At 43.7% G+C, this 16,038-nt stretch overlaps 1 protein-coding gene and 1 pseudogene across 1 annotated transcript in view; both read left to right on the top strand.

The window, feature by feature from the left end:
- Positions 1–16,038, top strand: part of LHFPL6 (LHFPL tetraspan subfamily member 6) — a 431,940-nt gene that overhangs the window by 257,072 nt on the left and 158,830 nt on the right. The gene's annotated exons all lie outside the window — the stretch shown is intronic.
- Positions 1–16,038, top strand: part of LOC144773124 (uncharacterized) — a 31,317-nt pseudogene that overhangs the window by 8,482 nt on the left and 6,797 nt on the right.

Raw genomic sequence — 16,038 nt, 5'->3', positions numbered from 1 at the left:
CAGTCCCAATTTCCCGAAGGATTAATTAGCTATGCTCTTCAAGAATGTTGCTTCTAACTGCAGAGATCCTGCTTCTTAATGCAAAATAAATTAGGCGGGAGAGAAGGTGATGAGAAATCACCACGTCTTGTTTTTTATTGCTTATCCTGTAATCTTTTAGGTGAACACAGAAGTGCCACCTAGCATTGACACATGTAGGTGGTGATAGATTGCCAGGCAGGCATTTAATCTCCTGCATGTCCTGCTGGCCCTGCACTGCACATCAGTCCGGAAGAGAACTGCTCTCCACGCAGCGCTGACTCTGAAGCCTGCCGTGGAGAACTCCGACCTGCCCCTGGCCATCACTCTCTGAGCCACACTCCTCCATTTTGCCGTTTGTCCTTTGACCCAAGGACGCACTACCACGTGCCTACTGACAGGCTGTTAAAATTTGACAGGCAGGAAAATTGCTGAATGATGGCCTCTAGATGATTCCCATGCAAGTGCCTTATGGAGACTATAAAAGGCAAACTCCCAACTGGGTGTATGTGGAAAATGAAAACTGTGCTTAGAGATGATTTATTGTGAAGTAAAGTCATGATATAGGGTAAGCAGTTGAAACTCGTATGAAGTATAAAGGGGCACATGCATCAATGGAAATTGCATTCGCAAATGGTGCGAATCGCAAAATTCAGCCGTTTGCGAATGCAATTCCAATTTTTGGGATGCATTACCATTTTTGTACTTTTCGCAATTTAAGGAATCTCAAATTGAGATTCCTTAAATGCAATGCATCAAACTTTAAAAATTTGCGAATTCGCAAATGAGGGGAGCAAATTACCATGAAGTTGACCTTACTTGTAATTTGCGAAAACTTTGAAAAATGCACTAAAGTTCATTTTTCAAAGTTCCATTTTACAGTGTGTGCACAATGTACTTATAGGCAGATTTCAGGGGTGCAACAGGGTGTCCTTTGGACACCCCTGCACCCTTGAAATTGCATTCTCAATTTGCGATTATCTAATGGTGAATCGCAAATTAAGAATGTCTTCCCATTCTTTCCTATGGGCCTCTAGGCCCATAGGAATGGATGGGGAGGTATTCCTTAACTGCGATTCTCAATTAGAGAATCGCAGTTTTAAGAAATCGCTATTTTTTTTAGCGATTTCTTGATGCATTGCAGTTTGCAATTCCTTAATTGCGATTCCTTATTTTTCGCAATTAAGCCAATTAAGGAATCGCAAAATACAATATTGATGCATGTGCCCCAAAATGTGCAAACGGGTCGCAAACCCATTTATGCATGCAAAAACGGGTCATACATCTGGCACTAAAAATTCTAGCCTTTTTGTGTGTGCCGCAGAATCAAGAAGCAATATTTTTCCATATCTGCAAATCAAGTGTGTCTGTACAGGAATCGTGTGCAGCTGAACTAGAAAATGAAACCACAGAAAATATGTACTTATCCGATACAGCTTGCATTCCGGAAAAATATGATGCCAGGAAAAATAATTATGTTTCGCCATATTGTACCAGGATATAATGTAACTACTCCTTTGACAGTTAAAGCCAATGAAAATGTCTGTGCAAGAAAATAGATTGTCATCATTATAAATGCTATCATATGACAGGGTGCTACTGCCATTTGCCAAGGTATATCTCAAATAGGTAATGCCAAATTGGTGTTAGAGTGTAGTTATGGCTCACCACTTAGAATACTAAAGACATTTATAAAAATATAGATATTGCATTAACATGTTCAGGACATGGAAGTGGGTGCAGGGCTGATTCATCCATACGAGGGCATGGTAGAAGACCTGGCCAAACCTGAGATGAAGTGTGATTTCAGCAGTGATTCATCTACAATGCCAAGGGGGAGGTTCTCTTTGATGTACAAGTGATGTGATCAATGATGCCATTTGTGACGTCATGTGTGACCTCATGTACGAGGTCATGGGCAGTCTATGGCGCAATTTGTGGTTGCATTGCTAACTATAACTGGTGAATTGTACTGGTTTATGTGATAAGAATCATGAACTTACCATCCCTTCAACTGGAAAAGTTTAAGAGAATGTTTGTTTATTAACAGTTGTCTTTTAGTATTCTGCATATTTACATTATCTTTCCTTTAACCAAGGTTTTTCAGAGAATATGTTTTTCTTACAGTAGATTGCAATCCATTTCGTTCCACTCAAACTAGTTGTGTCTGGCTTTTTGCTGTGTGCAGCGACTTTTGGGTATCGTTAGCAAATCAATTGGCAATATGATGTCCTGGGATTGTCAAATTCATTTAATTATTTCCTCAACAAGAAGATAATAAGTCATATCAAACCCTTTCTGGATAAACATCATAGGGCAACCAGGGCCTATTTGGTGCTAAGCTTAGCGCTTAACTGTTTTAAATTGGGACCTTCAAATGTAGCCTCAAAAAATTGCAGTCCCAGCAGAACTCAGCAGCCAGGGCTGCTACACACATTCCAGCTAAAAATCATGTTTTCCGTGCTGTGATAAAGCTACATTAGGTAGTGGTTTGTTAGAGAATTTGGTTAAAATCTTTTACTCTACCACATAAAGTGGTTCACTATTCAGCTTTAGCCTTTCTTAAAGAAAAAATGCAGATGCTCTAACTGGAAGGAGACATGTGGGCCAAAGGCAAGTTCCTCCTTAAGCAAATCAGAATGAGGAGAACTAAGGAGAGACAGAAGTTTTACAATAGCCTTATAGCCCGCCGTAGCGGGCTATACCGGCTATTAAAGGCCCGCTGAATCGTTAAAGGCCCGAGCCGAACGTGAGTGACTTTAACGAAACAGCGGGACATTAATAGCCGGTATAGCCCTGCTACGAAGGGCTATAAGGCTATTAGAACATTCTGCCACTAGAGGGCAGAATGTTCTAACAAATTAAACAAAGGGTTCTCGAAGCTCGAGGGGATATAAATCCCCTCGAACTTCGAGAAGCCTTTGTAGAAGATTAGAATGTTGCTCTGCGGGCCTTTACCGGCCCCGTAGAAGCAGGGAGCACTCCATTGTCTGCAATGGAGCTCCCAACATTCCAATGTTCTAATACTGGAACAACATCTCTGTCGAACAAGCACCCAGAAGAGTTGCATAATTGTCTATATCTGCACTCGCTTAGAAAAATGCTAAATGGAGGTGCTTACCTTCTAGCATTGATATATCTGGGTAGTATGACTCTTTCCATTGATAAGGAACACGTTTCTGCCCCTCCCTCCATTTAACTTTAAATAACTTGATCTGCAATAAAGTTGAAATACCAAGAATAATCTCAACAAGTAAAGTTTCTGCCAAATTTTGTGCAGATGTTCAAAACTGTGCCAGTGTTATAAGCCAATCAAAAACATTTTTAGTGTAAACTACAACTTAACTGTTGCTCATATCTCACCTCTACCAAGGGAGGTGGGAACTTTACAGTTTCTGAGTCCCACCCCCACCACGGCAGATGGTAAATAAGCAGCGTTGGAAGTATAGACAATGGGAGAATGCTTTTCCTTTTTGTAGGTCTCGCTTACTAGACAGTGTGAACTGTCTGATTATGAAAAGACTTATTGTCAGCTTACAGTGGGCCTAGAGCCCGCCCATTGCTTGACACTTATTGGCTTTTCTATTACTCCCATTTGCTTCCTTTTTATTTGTTATCTTATGTGGGTTCCCTCCTCTTCTTGTGTTCATACCTGCACATTTAAATTGGTAAAATCAGTGAATTAGCATATTTTATTCAAAATGTGTTTGGTCAAAATGCCAAAATGGATTTTCAGACCTATAGGGATTGCCTTGTATTACTTTGTACTCCAACCGTCCTCATCATGCTCCATTATCATCCAAAATGTGTTCCACAATGTTCACTCCATGACAAATTTGCTAATTTAAGATGGTGGAAAAATGTATTGAAACTTTTCACCAAGCAATCACATCTCTCAAAACAAAATCATGTTTGGTTAATGGAGTTCCCAAATTCATAAATTTAACATCAAGATTTATACCCCAACAAATGAACTATTCTTCCTACAGCTATAGTTTCATGCCAAGTTTAGTGCAATTTACTTCAGTTGCTTTTGCTGTGCGGCAGAACATGTGATCTTATGGAATCTGAAATGGAAAATTATTCTTTTTGATCTGCTACCGTTAACTTTTTCAGCCAGGCAGATCTGCTTGAAACATGACTAACAGAAACTTAGTTGTGAGCATAAATTCATATAGAATCCAGGTTGCCATAGTCTGTAAAACATTGTTTACTATTCTGTATCCACCTTTCCTAATTATGTAAACATTGTCATGCTAATCCACTTTCCCCCAGTATGCAAGGTAGATGCCTCCAGTATTTAAAGCACGTTTTGTATGCCAGTTTCTGCATTGCTGCCTAATGCAGAGTACCCCATTGTACATTTAGCCCCTTATGAAAAGTTGCAGTGCTACCCACTATCCTCTTTAAAACTTCTCCATTGTACTCTGAGGTATCTTGCAAGCCTGTATCATCACCCCTGTGGAGGTGCCAGGGAATGGTAGTGAAAAAGCACACAAGACTCTTAAAGGAGTTCTCAAAAATGTAATTTTATTCTGAGAATTCCGTAACAGTTCTCTAAGTTCTGAGTGTGTATTTCTGAATGCAAATATCTGTCACATAGTCCTTAAAGGGAATTCAGAAACGAAAGTGCTACCATAACTTACTTGCCCTACAGCTCCCATGGCTCATTTCTGAGAACTTTTGTTATTTCCATAAAAATTTAGAAATAAACTCTAACTGTAGCTCAAATCCTATAGTAGTAAATGTTCAACTTTTTTGTGAATTGGGCGCAGTTCTCAATGACGTGTGCCTGTAGGACTCACATACACATGCAAATGACTTATTTTTAAGTGAGTGGAAATTGATCATTGTTATTCACGAAATCTGATTTTGGGCTCAAAAACGTGTGTATCCACATGCAGTGTTATCCCATGATCATGGAATAGTGAAGAATTGGATAATCGGGTTTTAGGTACAGAGGTGCCATGGAAAGTTTGGGTGAGCCCCCATGCTCATGAGTCCTCGGTATTCACAAACCTATTACCATCTTTAAAATGTTTTAAAATGTAGTCTTGCCAAGCACAAGAGTAAATCCTTATCCAGACTGGAAGAGTAAGGGGAACATTCCAAAACATAGTGGCGGCTTAGAGGACTAGCTTTCTCCCTGGGAAAAAAAAATTCCCTGTGAAAATGAAAAAGGAAAAAATACAATTACACAAATGCAGTAGCATTTCCAAGTTTTTCGTGGTATACTATGTACAGTCACACTTGCAGAAAGCGCTTGCATGAGTATAAGTAGGAGTTCTTAAAAGGTTAACAGGAAAAATCGTGGAAACCTACCATGGCCGCATGTTTTCAAGAGTACTCATTCTGGTACTTGAATTGGCATCCATGGTCATTCATCGTTAGTACCACTGAAATGCTTTGGGCCATGTTTCGCTCTCATCTCAGACATTTAAGATGATGTGGGTCCATGGGCTGAGCCACAGATACACATTTATAAATCCCTTCCGATGTTTTCAAATGAACCTGTTTGTGTGATTTTAGGACTTTGGGCCATATGTATCAAGCACTAATGCGTTCGCAGAATTTCGGTATTTGCGAACGCATTAGTGCTAAATGGTATGTATGAAAGAAATCTGCGTGCAAAATAAGGAATCGCAAAATTTGCGATTCCTTAAATGCAATGTAAGAAGCATTAAAAAAAAAGCAAATTGGCCTTAAGGAATCGCAAGTTACCACCAACTTCAAGTTGGTGGTAATTTGCGAATTCCTTGAAAAATGCACTTTTATGCATTTTTCAAAGTGCAATGAGAAGCACATACATGTCCTTAGGGCATTCATGTGCGCCACAGGTGCACCCATGCTAATTTCAGGGGTGCAACAGGGTGTCCTTTGGACACCCCTGCACCCTTGAAATTATTCTCAATTTGCGAAATCGCAAATCGAGAATAACTTCCCATTCATTCCTATAAGCCTCCTGGCCCATTGAAATGAATGGGAAAGTATTCCTTAATTGCGATTCGCAATTTGCTAATCGCAATTAAGGAATACTAAGAAATCGCTAAAAAATTGCGATTTTGTACATACATCCCTATTTGCGATTCTCAAATAGCGATTTCTAAAAAATCGCTATTTGAGAATCGCAAATCAGGTTCTTGATACATATCTATTAAGTATCTATTAAGTATCTGGGGCTGAAAGTGTTGGTATTACTATTGGTTTCTGTTTATCTAACGGTGAAATGCCTTAAAAAGCCTATTCTGCAGTCCAGTAATATGCAAGTAAACTCTTAATCCCTGAGGCTGTAGGCAGTGGGAACCAGAAAGGCCCTCAAGGACACATTATTCACAGCCTCTTTCACAGCCATGTTTGCAAGCTTCTTTGAACATTCCATCTTCAGAGAGGCCTGCCTGTGTTGGGTAGGGGATTGCAGGCTGTCCTGAATAAACCACTGCAAAACTAATTTCACAATTCATACATCAAGCACCGCTGTAGTTCATGTAGCTTCTCATGATTTGATTGGATCTCCCGGAGACTGACAAATAAACCGCAAGCATCGCTGACGAGGAGAAGATAAGGAGTCTATGACTGTGTCCTGTGGAGGAGAAGTGGGCAAGAGAAAAAGTGTAGCAGAGGTCTTCATTAATAAAGATAATAAACACAGGGAAAGAGGCGGCTTTTTTCCAGCATGAGTGTACTCCTTAAAACGCCTGTTATGAATCTGAAGGGTGAAGGCTCGCAGTAAGACTTCTGAATGCCAGGAAATATTGCCCAGCGGTAGTGGCCGGTAGTAAACATTAAGTGGCAGTGGGTAGCAAAGAACGCTGGAAAAAGTGCTAAAAACAGCGTGGCTAACATCAAAGCGGAAGGGTTTGTGAAAAGAAAAGTAACAGTACGCATGAACTAGATCATGGGTACTCACAAACTTTCTCTCGGGGGCCAAATTTACAGTGTGGTTTGTGGCCGAGGGCCGCACTGGTGGGGGCGGGGTCAGAGGGGGAGGGGCGGGGCTAAAGCACAACGAAAACTTGTGACCATGAGGTTGCACACAGGTCCCTGCAGCAGATGCCTTCATCCACTGAGCCACCAGACCCAGCATACATACATCTCTCTCCCTCCTGCCCTCTCTCCCTCCTGCCCTCCCTCTCCCCTCCCTCTCCATGCTGCCCTCCCTCTCCATCCTGCCCTTCCTCTCCATCCTGCCCTTCCTCTCCCTCCTGCCCTCCCTCTCCTGCCCTCCCTCTCTCTCCCTCCTGCCCCCCCTCTCCCTCCTGCCCCCCTCTCCCTCCTGCCCCCCCTCTCCCTCCTGCCCTTCCTCTCCCTCCTGCCCTCCCTCTCCTGCCCGCCCTCTCCCTCCTGCCCCCCCTCTCCCTCCTGCCCCCCTCTCCCTCCTGCCCCCCCTCTCCCTCCTGCCCTCCCTCTCCCTCCTCCCTCTCCCTCCTGCCCTCTCTCCCTCTCCATCTCGCTCTCCCTCCTGCCCTCCCTCTCCATCTCTGCCTCCTGCCCTCCTTCTCCCTCCTGCCCTCTCTCCCTCCTGCCCTCTCTCCCTCCCTCTCCCCTCCCTCTCCATCTCTCTCTCCCCCTGCCCTCCCTCTCCCTCCTGCCCCCTCTCTCCCTCCTGCCATCCCTCTCCCTCCTGCCCTCTCTCCATCTCCATCTCTCTCTCCCTCCTGCCCTCTCTCCCTCTCCATCTATCTCTCCCTCCTGCCCTCTCTCCCTCTCCATCTCTCTCTCCCTCCTGCCCTCTCCCTCCCTCTCCATCTCTCTCTCCCTCCTGCCCTCTCTCTCTCCCTCCTGCCCTCTCTCTCCCTCTCCATCTCTCTCTGCCTCCTGCCCTCCTTCTCCCTCCTGCCCTCTATCTCCCTCCCTCTCCATCTCTCTCTCCCTCCTGCCCTCCCTCTCCATATCTCTCCCTCCTGTCCTCCCTCTCCCTCCTGCCCTCCCTCTCCATGCTGCCCTCCCTCTGCATCCTGCCCTTCCTCTCCCTCCTGCCCTCCCTCTCCCTCCCTCCTGCCCTCTCTCTCCCTTCTGCCCCCCTCTCCCTCCTGCCCTCCCTCTCCATCTCTCTCTCCCTCCTGCCCTCTCTCTCCCTCCTGCCCTCTCTCTCCCTCTCCATCTCTCTCTCCCTCCTGCCCTCCCTCTCCATCTCTGCCTCCTGCCCTCCTTCTCCCTCCTGCCCTCTCTCCCTCCTGCCCTCTCTCCCTCTCCCCTCCCTCTCCATCTCTCTCCCCCTGCCCTCCCTCTCCCTCCTGCCCTCTCTCTCCCTCCCTGTCTCTCCCTCCTGCCCTCCCTCTCCCTCTTGCCCTCCCTCTCCCTCCTGCCCTCTTCCCTCTCCATCTCTCTCTCCCTCCTGTCCTCTCTCCCTCTCCATCTCTATCTCCCTCCTGCCCTCTCTCTCCCTCCCCATCTCTCTCTCCCTCCTGCCCTCTCTCTCCCTCTCCATCTCCCTCCTGCCCTCTCTCTCCCTTTCCATCTCTCTCTCCCTCCTGCCCTCTCTCTCCCTCCTGCCCTCCCTCTCCATCTCTCTCTCCCTCCTGCCCTCTCTCTCCCTCCTGCCCTCCATCTCCATCATGCCCTCTCTCTCCCTCCTGCTGTCCCTCTCTCTCTCCCTCTCCATCTCCCTTTCCTTCCTGCCCTCCCTCTCCATCTCTCTCTCCCTCCTGCCCTCACTCTCTCTCCTGCCCTCCCTCTCCCTCCCCCTCTGTCATCTCACGGTGTGTGTGTCTGTCTGTCTGTGTCAGCCTTCAGCCCGGGCTGAGACAGCTTCCCCAGCGCGCACACACAGACAGCCACACCAAAGTCCTTAGCAGGTCTTTAAAAGACCATTTACATATTATTGAGGCTTTGTTGTAGCGCCCCTGCACTCCACTCTGACAATCACCGCTCGCCTGGCCCCACAGAGCAGAGGCTTTGTTTGTCGTATTTCACCTCTTTGCGCCCTTGCATCTATTCTCCACTCTGCTCTGTGGGGGCCGGGGGAGCAGTGATTGTCTGCAAGGTCCGAGGGCCGCCAAGGAAGGCTTGCCGGGCCGCCACCGGCCCGCGGGCCGTACTATGAGTACCCCTGAACTAGATAGTAATGTTTGCAATTGAATTCTAGATGCCCTTGTTAAACAGTCACATACCTCTCCTACATTGAGTTTCTTTGTAAAGTGTCAGAGGATTGATAAATTGCAGAGGTCAAAGGTCACTTGGCGTTGCTTTAAATCCTTTCCGACAGGAAGTGGTGTAAGGGAGGCAGGAGACAGCGTCTAGCTGGAGGTCAAATAGACGGATAATTCACACAGTACTGCAGAATACGCCCTCAGCTTCAGTACATCTTATTTGCAATCTCAACAAGCATTGGCATAGGCAATTGGTCTTGCTTTTTTGGACCTTATAAGTGTGTAGCCATGCACCACATTATACTGGGTGCTGTGCCGCCAGGGATTGAAGAGCTGTACAATTGCTAAAGGGGGTAGAGGCAAAGAGTTGGCGATGCAGCGAGCGCAAGTTAAATAGTTTTATTTATTTATTTACTTACTTTACTCCTTGTCGTCGTATGTCCGACCCCACTACCCCCCACTCTACCCATCCCCCACCGCCCATCAGCACTCCCTCTGCAAGCCGCCACTAGTGACTATGTACACTGTGTCTGAGGTTGGCTGTATTTGTAGCTGAATGTGCTACCTGCAATAAATGAGGTTTCGGAAATAAATCTGAGAAAGTAAATGCAAAGTTAATGCAATAAAAGTATCTCAGACACCCAAGGAGAGGCTGAATAGTGACCGTCTGCTGCCATCGAATAACGTGCATTTGACACTAACATCGGGTTTCAGTGATAAAAAAATCTAATAACTAAAAACATTTATTCTACTGCTGTTCAGAAAAAGTGCTTTTCACTTGAACATGAACCGCTTATGTTACATTGGGGATTCTTAATAACAGTCTGGATTACAGGATGCGATGTGCCAATATAAGTAAACTCGCTCTCATAAGTATATTTTGCGGTATCCCAAATTTACTTGTGGGTGTTGTCCAAAGTACTGGAACCTCTGTGCAAAATGTAGTCTCATAAAATGTTTTAAAAAATGCTCTATACACTGACATTGGCAGCCATCGCTACATTGCGTGGTTTGCCTCCAAATAAATTGCGGTATTAGAGAAAAATTGTGTTGGTTTATATTTTAATAATTCAAAAATAAGTAGGAGCTTAGAGGGTAAAGCTAGTCATAGGTCGCCCTCCACTCACTATGCAACTAGTACAAAAACATACCTAGACTATACAAGCACTTAATAACCACCCTTGTTTAGGATATACCGTTTGTTGCATTATTTTTACAAACCTTACTCCCCTTTTAATCATTAATGGGGTAGTCGATATGTCCTGGGATAGTGCTTTATTTAAACCATTGGCTGATTCTCAATGACTAAGATACAGTTGTGAGACCACTCATACCACACCTGCTTTCGTGTCCAAGATATATTGTGCTAAACCGAAAAAAAGTGTGCGAGAGCGAGATGGCGCCTCACGGGCACACCACCAACGGGAACCTGACTGGTACTCGCTAGGATAGCCCTGTTCTCATCATTGGCACCATCAAGCTCGAAAAGAAAAAAATTGTGTCCAGAAACTCAACACATAGAGTTTGTGAAAAAATGCAGTGAAAATAGATAAAGAAAGAAAGTGACCAATACAGTGTCAAACAACACATTAAAACACTCACACTCCAACACAGATATACAATTTTATTCTGTCTCTTGTGTTGGGTATGGAGGATAAAAAAGAAAAAGTAGTCGTGGGTATCACCTATTTAACCAACCCTACTTTACTTGCCGACATGTTTCATTGCCCATTAGATTTTAGGCAATTTCTTCAGGGCGTCATGTATATTAAAGCCACTGCATACGGACCCAAACGTCTTCACAACTGTAAAAATACATGAAAAACACACCTCTGCAGTGCACCTGTTTACATAGCGCGTGTCCACCTAGAATGCCACACATATACCTTCCTGATATTTACCCTCATCTGGCCATGGGTGCTCCTACCAGCCGGGGGGGGAACAAGGTTGTTGATCACATTCAATGAAAAAATCGCCTACGGTCGATTATTCAATCTTCCCTTTCAGTTTGCTGCAGATGACAAATTGTTCGATCATTTATATTCGCATGGGTTAGTTTAGCCACTCATTCACAGCATTACTATCCCTCCACCCTCCTGAGATTTAAGTGTAGAGAATGTGAGCTCAGGGCGCAGTATTATTGTTTCTTTCCGAATCTCCAGTCTGAAAGCCCCCTTGTATCCCCGTCCCTTTACATAGGTAACGTCTGCACAATCATCGTAGTATCTCCCACTTACTAGAAGAGGCCAATTTTAGTCCCTCTCAATATGTGTACAGCTATCACATATAGGGAACTTCGGAGAAACCCAATCCAGCTTTCACACCTTAGCGAAATCGGAAGACCCTACCCCTTACCAGAATAGTAGAAGAACACCGGCTGTGTCTCAGCCCCTGTGTATTTCCGGATGGAATGATCTGAGTCTATGTATTGCCCGGCGTGTTCTCGCGTTAACACGCGACCGCCATCTTGGATTGGGATGATTAAAAGGGGAGTAAGGTTTGTAAAAATAATGCAACAAACGGTATATCCTAAATAAGGGTGAAGTTATATTTTAATAACACAAGAAAAAAAGAACAAGGACTATATCATGTAACATTCAGAAGTACAGTACAATTTTAAGTAGAATTTTTCACCAACATTTGAACCCAATAATGCAAAATCGACATCTGCCAAACTATTTGGTGCAATTACCCACAGTGAAAATATTGTTTCTGTTCATTCCCATTGGTGCAAATGTTGTCTTTCAGCTTGTCAGTCAGTGTAAATGGCACTGCAAAATTGTACTTAATAGCAGCTGCTTAGAGCAGCTAAACGTCCATAACAGTGCATACTAGCACTTATGCCAACGTGAAAGGTAGTTGGGAAGCTTAAAGGTTTGTATTTATATGTTTATATGTTATTTCCATGGCACAAACCTAGCCAAAAGGCAGGAGAGCAGTGTACATACTGAAAGACAAACATAAAGTCAATGAGTGATAGGAGTGGTAGCTGTGTTGTGGACACTTAATGCATTGTGATGTATTCTTTGTCAACTCTTCCCTAAATTGAAGCACTGTTGGGGAGCTCCAGATGGTTACAAGAATGTTGTTCTAAGCACTAAAAAAGGCCTGCTGCCTTGTGTTTTATTCCTTTTTCCACATCTTATTCTGCAGTCAGACGGTTGCTGATGGCAAGTGTGCCAAGAACCACCAGAGAGGGTGAGATTGTCTGTAAGATAAATGGGAATACTGGACATGTTGGCTTTGTAAATGATTTAGCTGGTTTTGAAGATGGTGCAGACTGGCACTTGCATTCAGTAAAGTCCATAAGGGTGGGGGTTATGTAATCATACTTCTTTGGTCTCTGCATGCCCTTCAGGGGTGTCAGTGTGGAGTCTGGAAGACCTTAAAGGAGGGCATTACCACCACTGAGATGCAAGAGTGTGAGGGCATTTCTGAAGTTGCTTTCTGGAAGAAATGGTTTCACTTTCTTTAGAACAGAAACCTGTTTTTTTGACAATGTGTTTCTTCAGGGTGAGATTGATGGTCAGGGTGAATCCAGATGCTATCACATGGGTGAAAGTTGGAGTTCAAAGCTGTCAAGGTTCATGTCATTCAGCCAGGTAAGTACTGTGTCTTGTTTTGTTGTTTTGGGCAAATACAAATAATTCTATCGTGGCTGGGTTGAGCTTCAGGAGGGCGCTGGACATCAGGTGTGAAGCAGAGAAGACTGTGAAGCCCTAGAGGAACTTCATGAACATCACAGCCTCTCAGATACACACAAACATTAGACCTGAACTCCAGACAACACCTGTTGAGTGGAAAAAACTACACTACAAGTTATGCTAAAACATTAGATAGGACTTTGTGATAGCACAGAACTCAAAAGGAACTGATGCAACCTCACATTAACCTCAGTTACTATTACTTTATTCTGAACTGGACTGTACTATTTCATTTTTAAAGCTGGCAGTTATGAAAATCAATTCAAGTGAGAATAGGTATTGTAGAGAATGAACTATGTGTAACTGAGGTTAATGTGAATTTGTATGAGTTCCCCTGGAGTTCATGCTTTGCTTCAGTTGCTTTTCTTGCTTGCTCACTAGGGAAGGTGAGAAAACCCTCTGAGCAGTGAGCTTGAGAGCATGTGTAGTCCATTTCCATCCATTCTGAAACCATACATAACGTCAATGTAATTCGAAGTGGGATCACTGTGAACCAGAAAGAGATGAATGTGCCCCCCTGATTGAACAGAAATGTGTTCCTATGTCCTAGGTAACCAAAAGGCTTTAACTTTGCTCATGCAATTATACTGATTTTCTGTTAGCCAGTAAAATAGTCCAAGCTTCCCCTCTGGTTTGGAAGTGTATTTGTAATAAAGACATAAATATGGCACATAGATAACTGGGGTGAGGATGTAGCCTTGCAGCTAGAGCAGTAGATCTCGAAGCTGGGGAACCCCTTGTTGGCTGGATTTGTCACTGGGGGCCGGTTTTGTAGCAGTGCTGCAATATCGGCCTCCTGTAACAAAAGCATGAGCAGTGCTTCTTGCTAGCCCCCTTCTAGTCATTCTTGCTAGCCCTCCCTGCTTCCATGGCCGATCGAGCAGCAATCTGCCAGGTGTGGTTGATGTTCCCAGTCTGGCCCTGAAGGCAAACCACCACGTTTGCCAAGTTCCACAATGGGTGCTCAGCACAGGAAGTTAACAAGGGAGTACAGCAGTTTGATTCAATCTGAAATACAATTGAAGGTAGTTTATCACATACATTCCTGGCCTTCTAGTGCTCACATAAAATATGAATAGGCTAGGATGAAAACTGTATGGAGGTTGCTAGAAAAATATGTTTGAGTACAAAGACTAGGGGAAAAAATAATCAGTTGTTGATAAAGAATTTTATGTATAATATTGATTATTTAGGGTTCAAAGCTCCATATAAAACAAGCATTCTATTAATAATTGATCCAAAGTAAATCAAGTAGAAACACATTGACTCACTAACACCATTAAGCATTTCCGATATGTATGTTCTGGGAAAGGAAACGCTTGAACTACCACACCCGATAGGATGAAAGACTAGTATTGTAACCTGGCTGTATTGTGTTGACTCAACACAAACACTGTAAATGACTACTTGCCAAATGCGTGGCATGTTGCCAATGAAGGGTTATCTTAATACGTGCTAGTTTCTAGACGTCCCACGTGTAACTTAGAGGAGAGTGTGCTACTAGGAGGCACTTTTAGCATATAAAATCTTCAGGAGCCCTTTAAAGTGGCTACCACCAGCCCAAGATTCAACTTACTCCAGGGTTTCAGATAGCAGTACCCGTTGAGCATTTGGCCATGTCATTGTTCCATTGGTGATGTGTGAAGGGAATTCAGGGGAAACAACCTTTACAACACAACTTAAGGCAACATCCATTACATAGCATGCCATTACAACGCAACCATTACAACGCATGACACTACAACGCATACCATTACAACGCATGTCATTACAACGCAGTAATTACAACGCATACCATTACAACGCATACCATTACCATCCAACACTTACCCTACTGTTGCACCCCCTGGAGTTAGAATAGTAATTTTTACCCCTACATTATCCAACACTTACCCTACTGTTGCATCCCTTGGAGTTAGAATAGTAATTTTTACCCCTACACTATCCAACACTTACCCTACTGTTGCACCCCCTGGAGTTAGAATAGTCAATTTTACCCCTACACTATCCAATACTTATCATACATGCAATGTAATGTTATGCGTGGTAATGGTATGCGTTGTAAAGGCAGTTTGCGTTGTAATGGTATGCGTTGTAAAGGCAGTATGCGTTGTAATGGAATGCGTTGTAATGGATGTTGCGTTGTTAAAAATGCATTGTAAAGGTGTGCATTGTAAAGGTTTGCGTTGTAACGTCATACAACCGAATTCAGTGTTTTGAGTATTCATTGACAATGTGCAGAAGACAGTATTCTAGGTGAGAATGCCAAGCATGTAGATTGCCTTGCAGTGTATAAGGGTGGAGGGCATGAGTGATAAGACGTTATCAGGTTGCCATGGTCTGCACGCATTGGCAGCAGCCAGGCTAGAAGTGGAGACTCACAGAATCTCTCTTTACTTCAATTAGGTAGGTACCTCAATGGGCCTGGAGGCATTTTTCTAACTTCACTTTTCATAAATATTGCTAAAGTAGATTTCATGTATACGGACTATACAGGCAATCTGATTTCTCCTTCTTAAACCCCTGATGCACAGCGTGTGCATAACTGCCCTGTTACAAGTGGCGGCCTTTTCAGCTTTCTCCTATTTTCTTTCTCCTTAGTCATGATTGATAGTGCATTGGGCAGTAGGCTTTGTTTATATTATACAAAACACCTTAATAATAATATAAATGTAAAAAAGTTAAAAACACATGAAATCATCAAAGAAAACACCTTAATAATAATAGAAATTTGAAATAGTTGGAAACACATGAAGTCATCAAGAAACATGCATTGTGAAAATCAGTAGATCTCGCCTTTGAGACCTGTTGGCCTTGTCTGTGATTTTTTGCCATGGCTAGAAAGAGGCTGTGCTCAATGGGAGGAACAAATGTAAGATTGACAAGCCTGTATATGAACAAGGAGATGGCAAATAAGAGTGAGAGGAAAGCCATGGGCTTGTTCCAAGCTCCTGGATGTTCTTGGTAAGCCCACGCTATGCCTTTCGCAGCCAGACAGCAGAGCTGTCATGTACGTTTGACCTAAAAAGGGCGAGATCTGTCCTGCACTGTTTGATTGGAGCTTATTTTTAATTAAGTGATATGAATGTGCATGTGATTACGCAATGGATATTATAATTGGCCACATATGGGGCCTGATTCACAAAGGTAAACTTAGACAAAAAGTCTAAGTTTAGACCTGAAGTCTAAGTTTAGAACTAAAGTCTACCTTTACTTCTAGTAAAATT

The sequence above is a fragment of the Lissotriton helveticus genome, chromosome 8, assembly GCF_964261635.1.
Source record: "Lissotriton helveticus chromosome 8, aLisHel1.1, whole genome shotgun sequence".
Lineage (NCBI taxonomy): Eukaryota > Metazoa > Chordata > Amphibia > Caudata > Salamandridae > Lissotriton > Lissotriton helveticus.
Note: the sequence above shows the minus strand (reverse complement) of the source record. Positions and strands in the feature narration are given on the sequence as shown.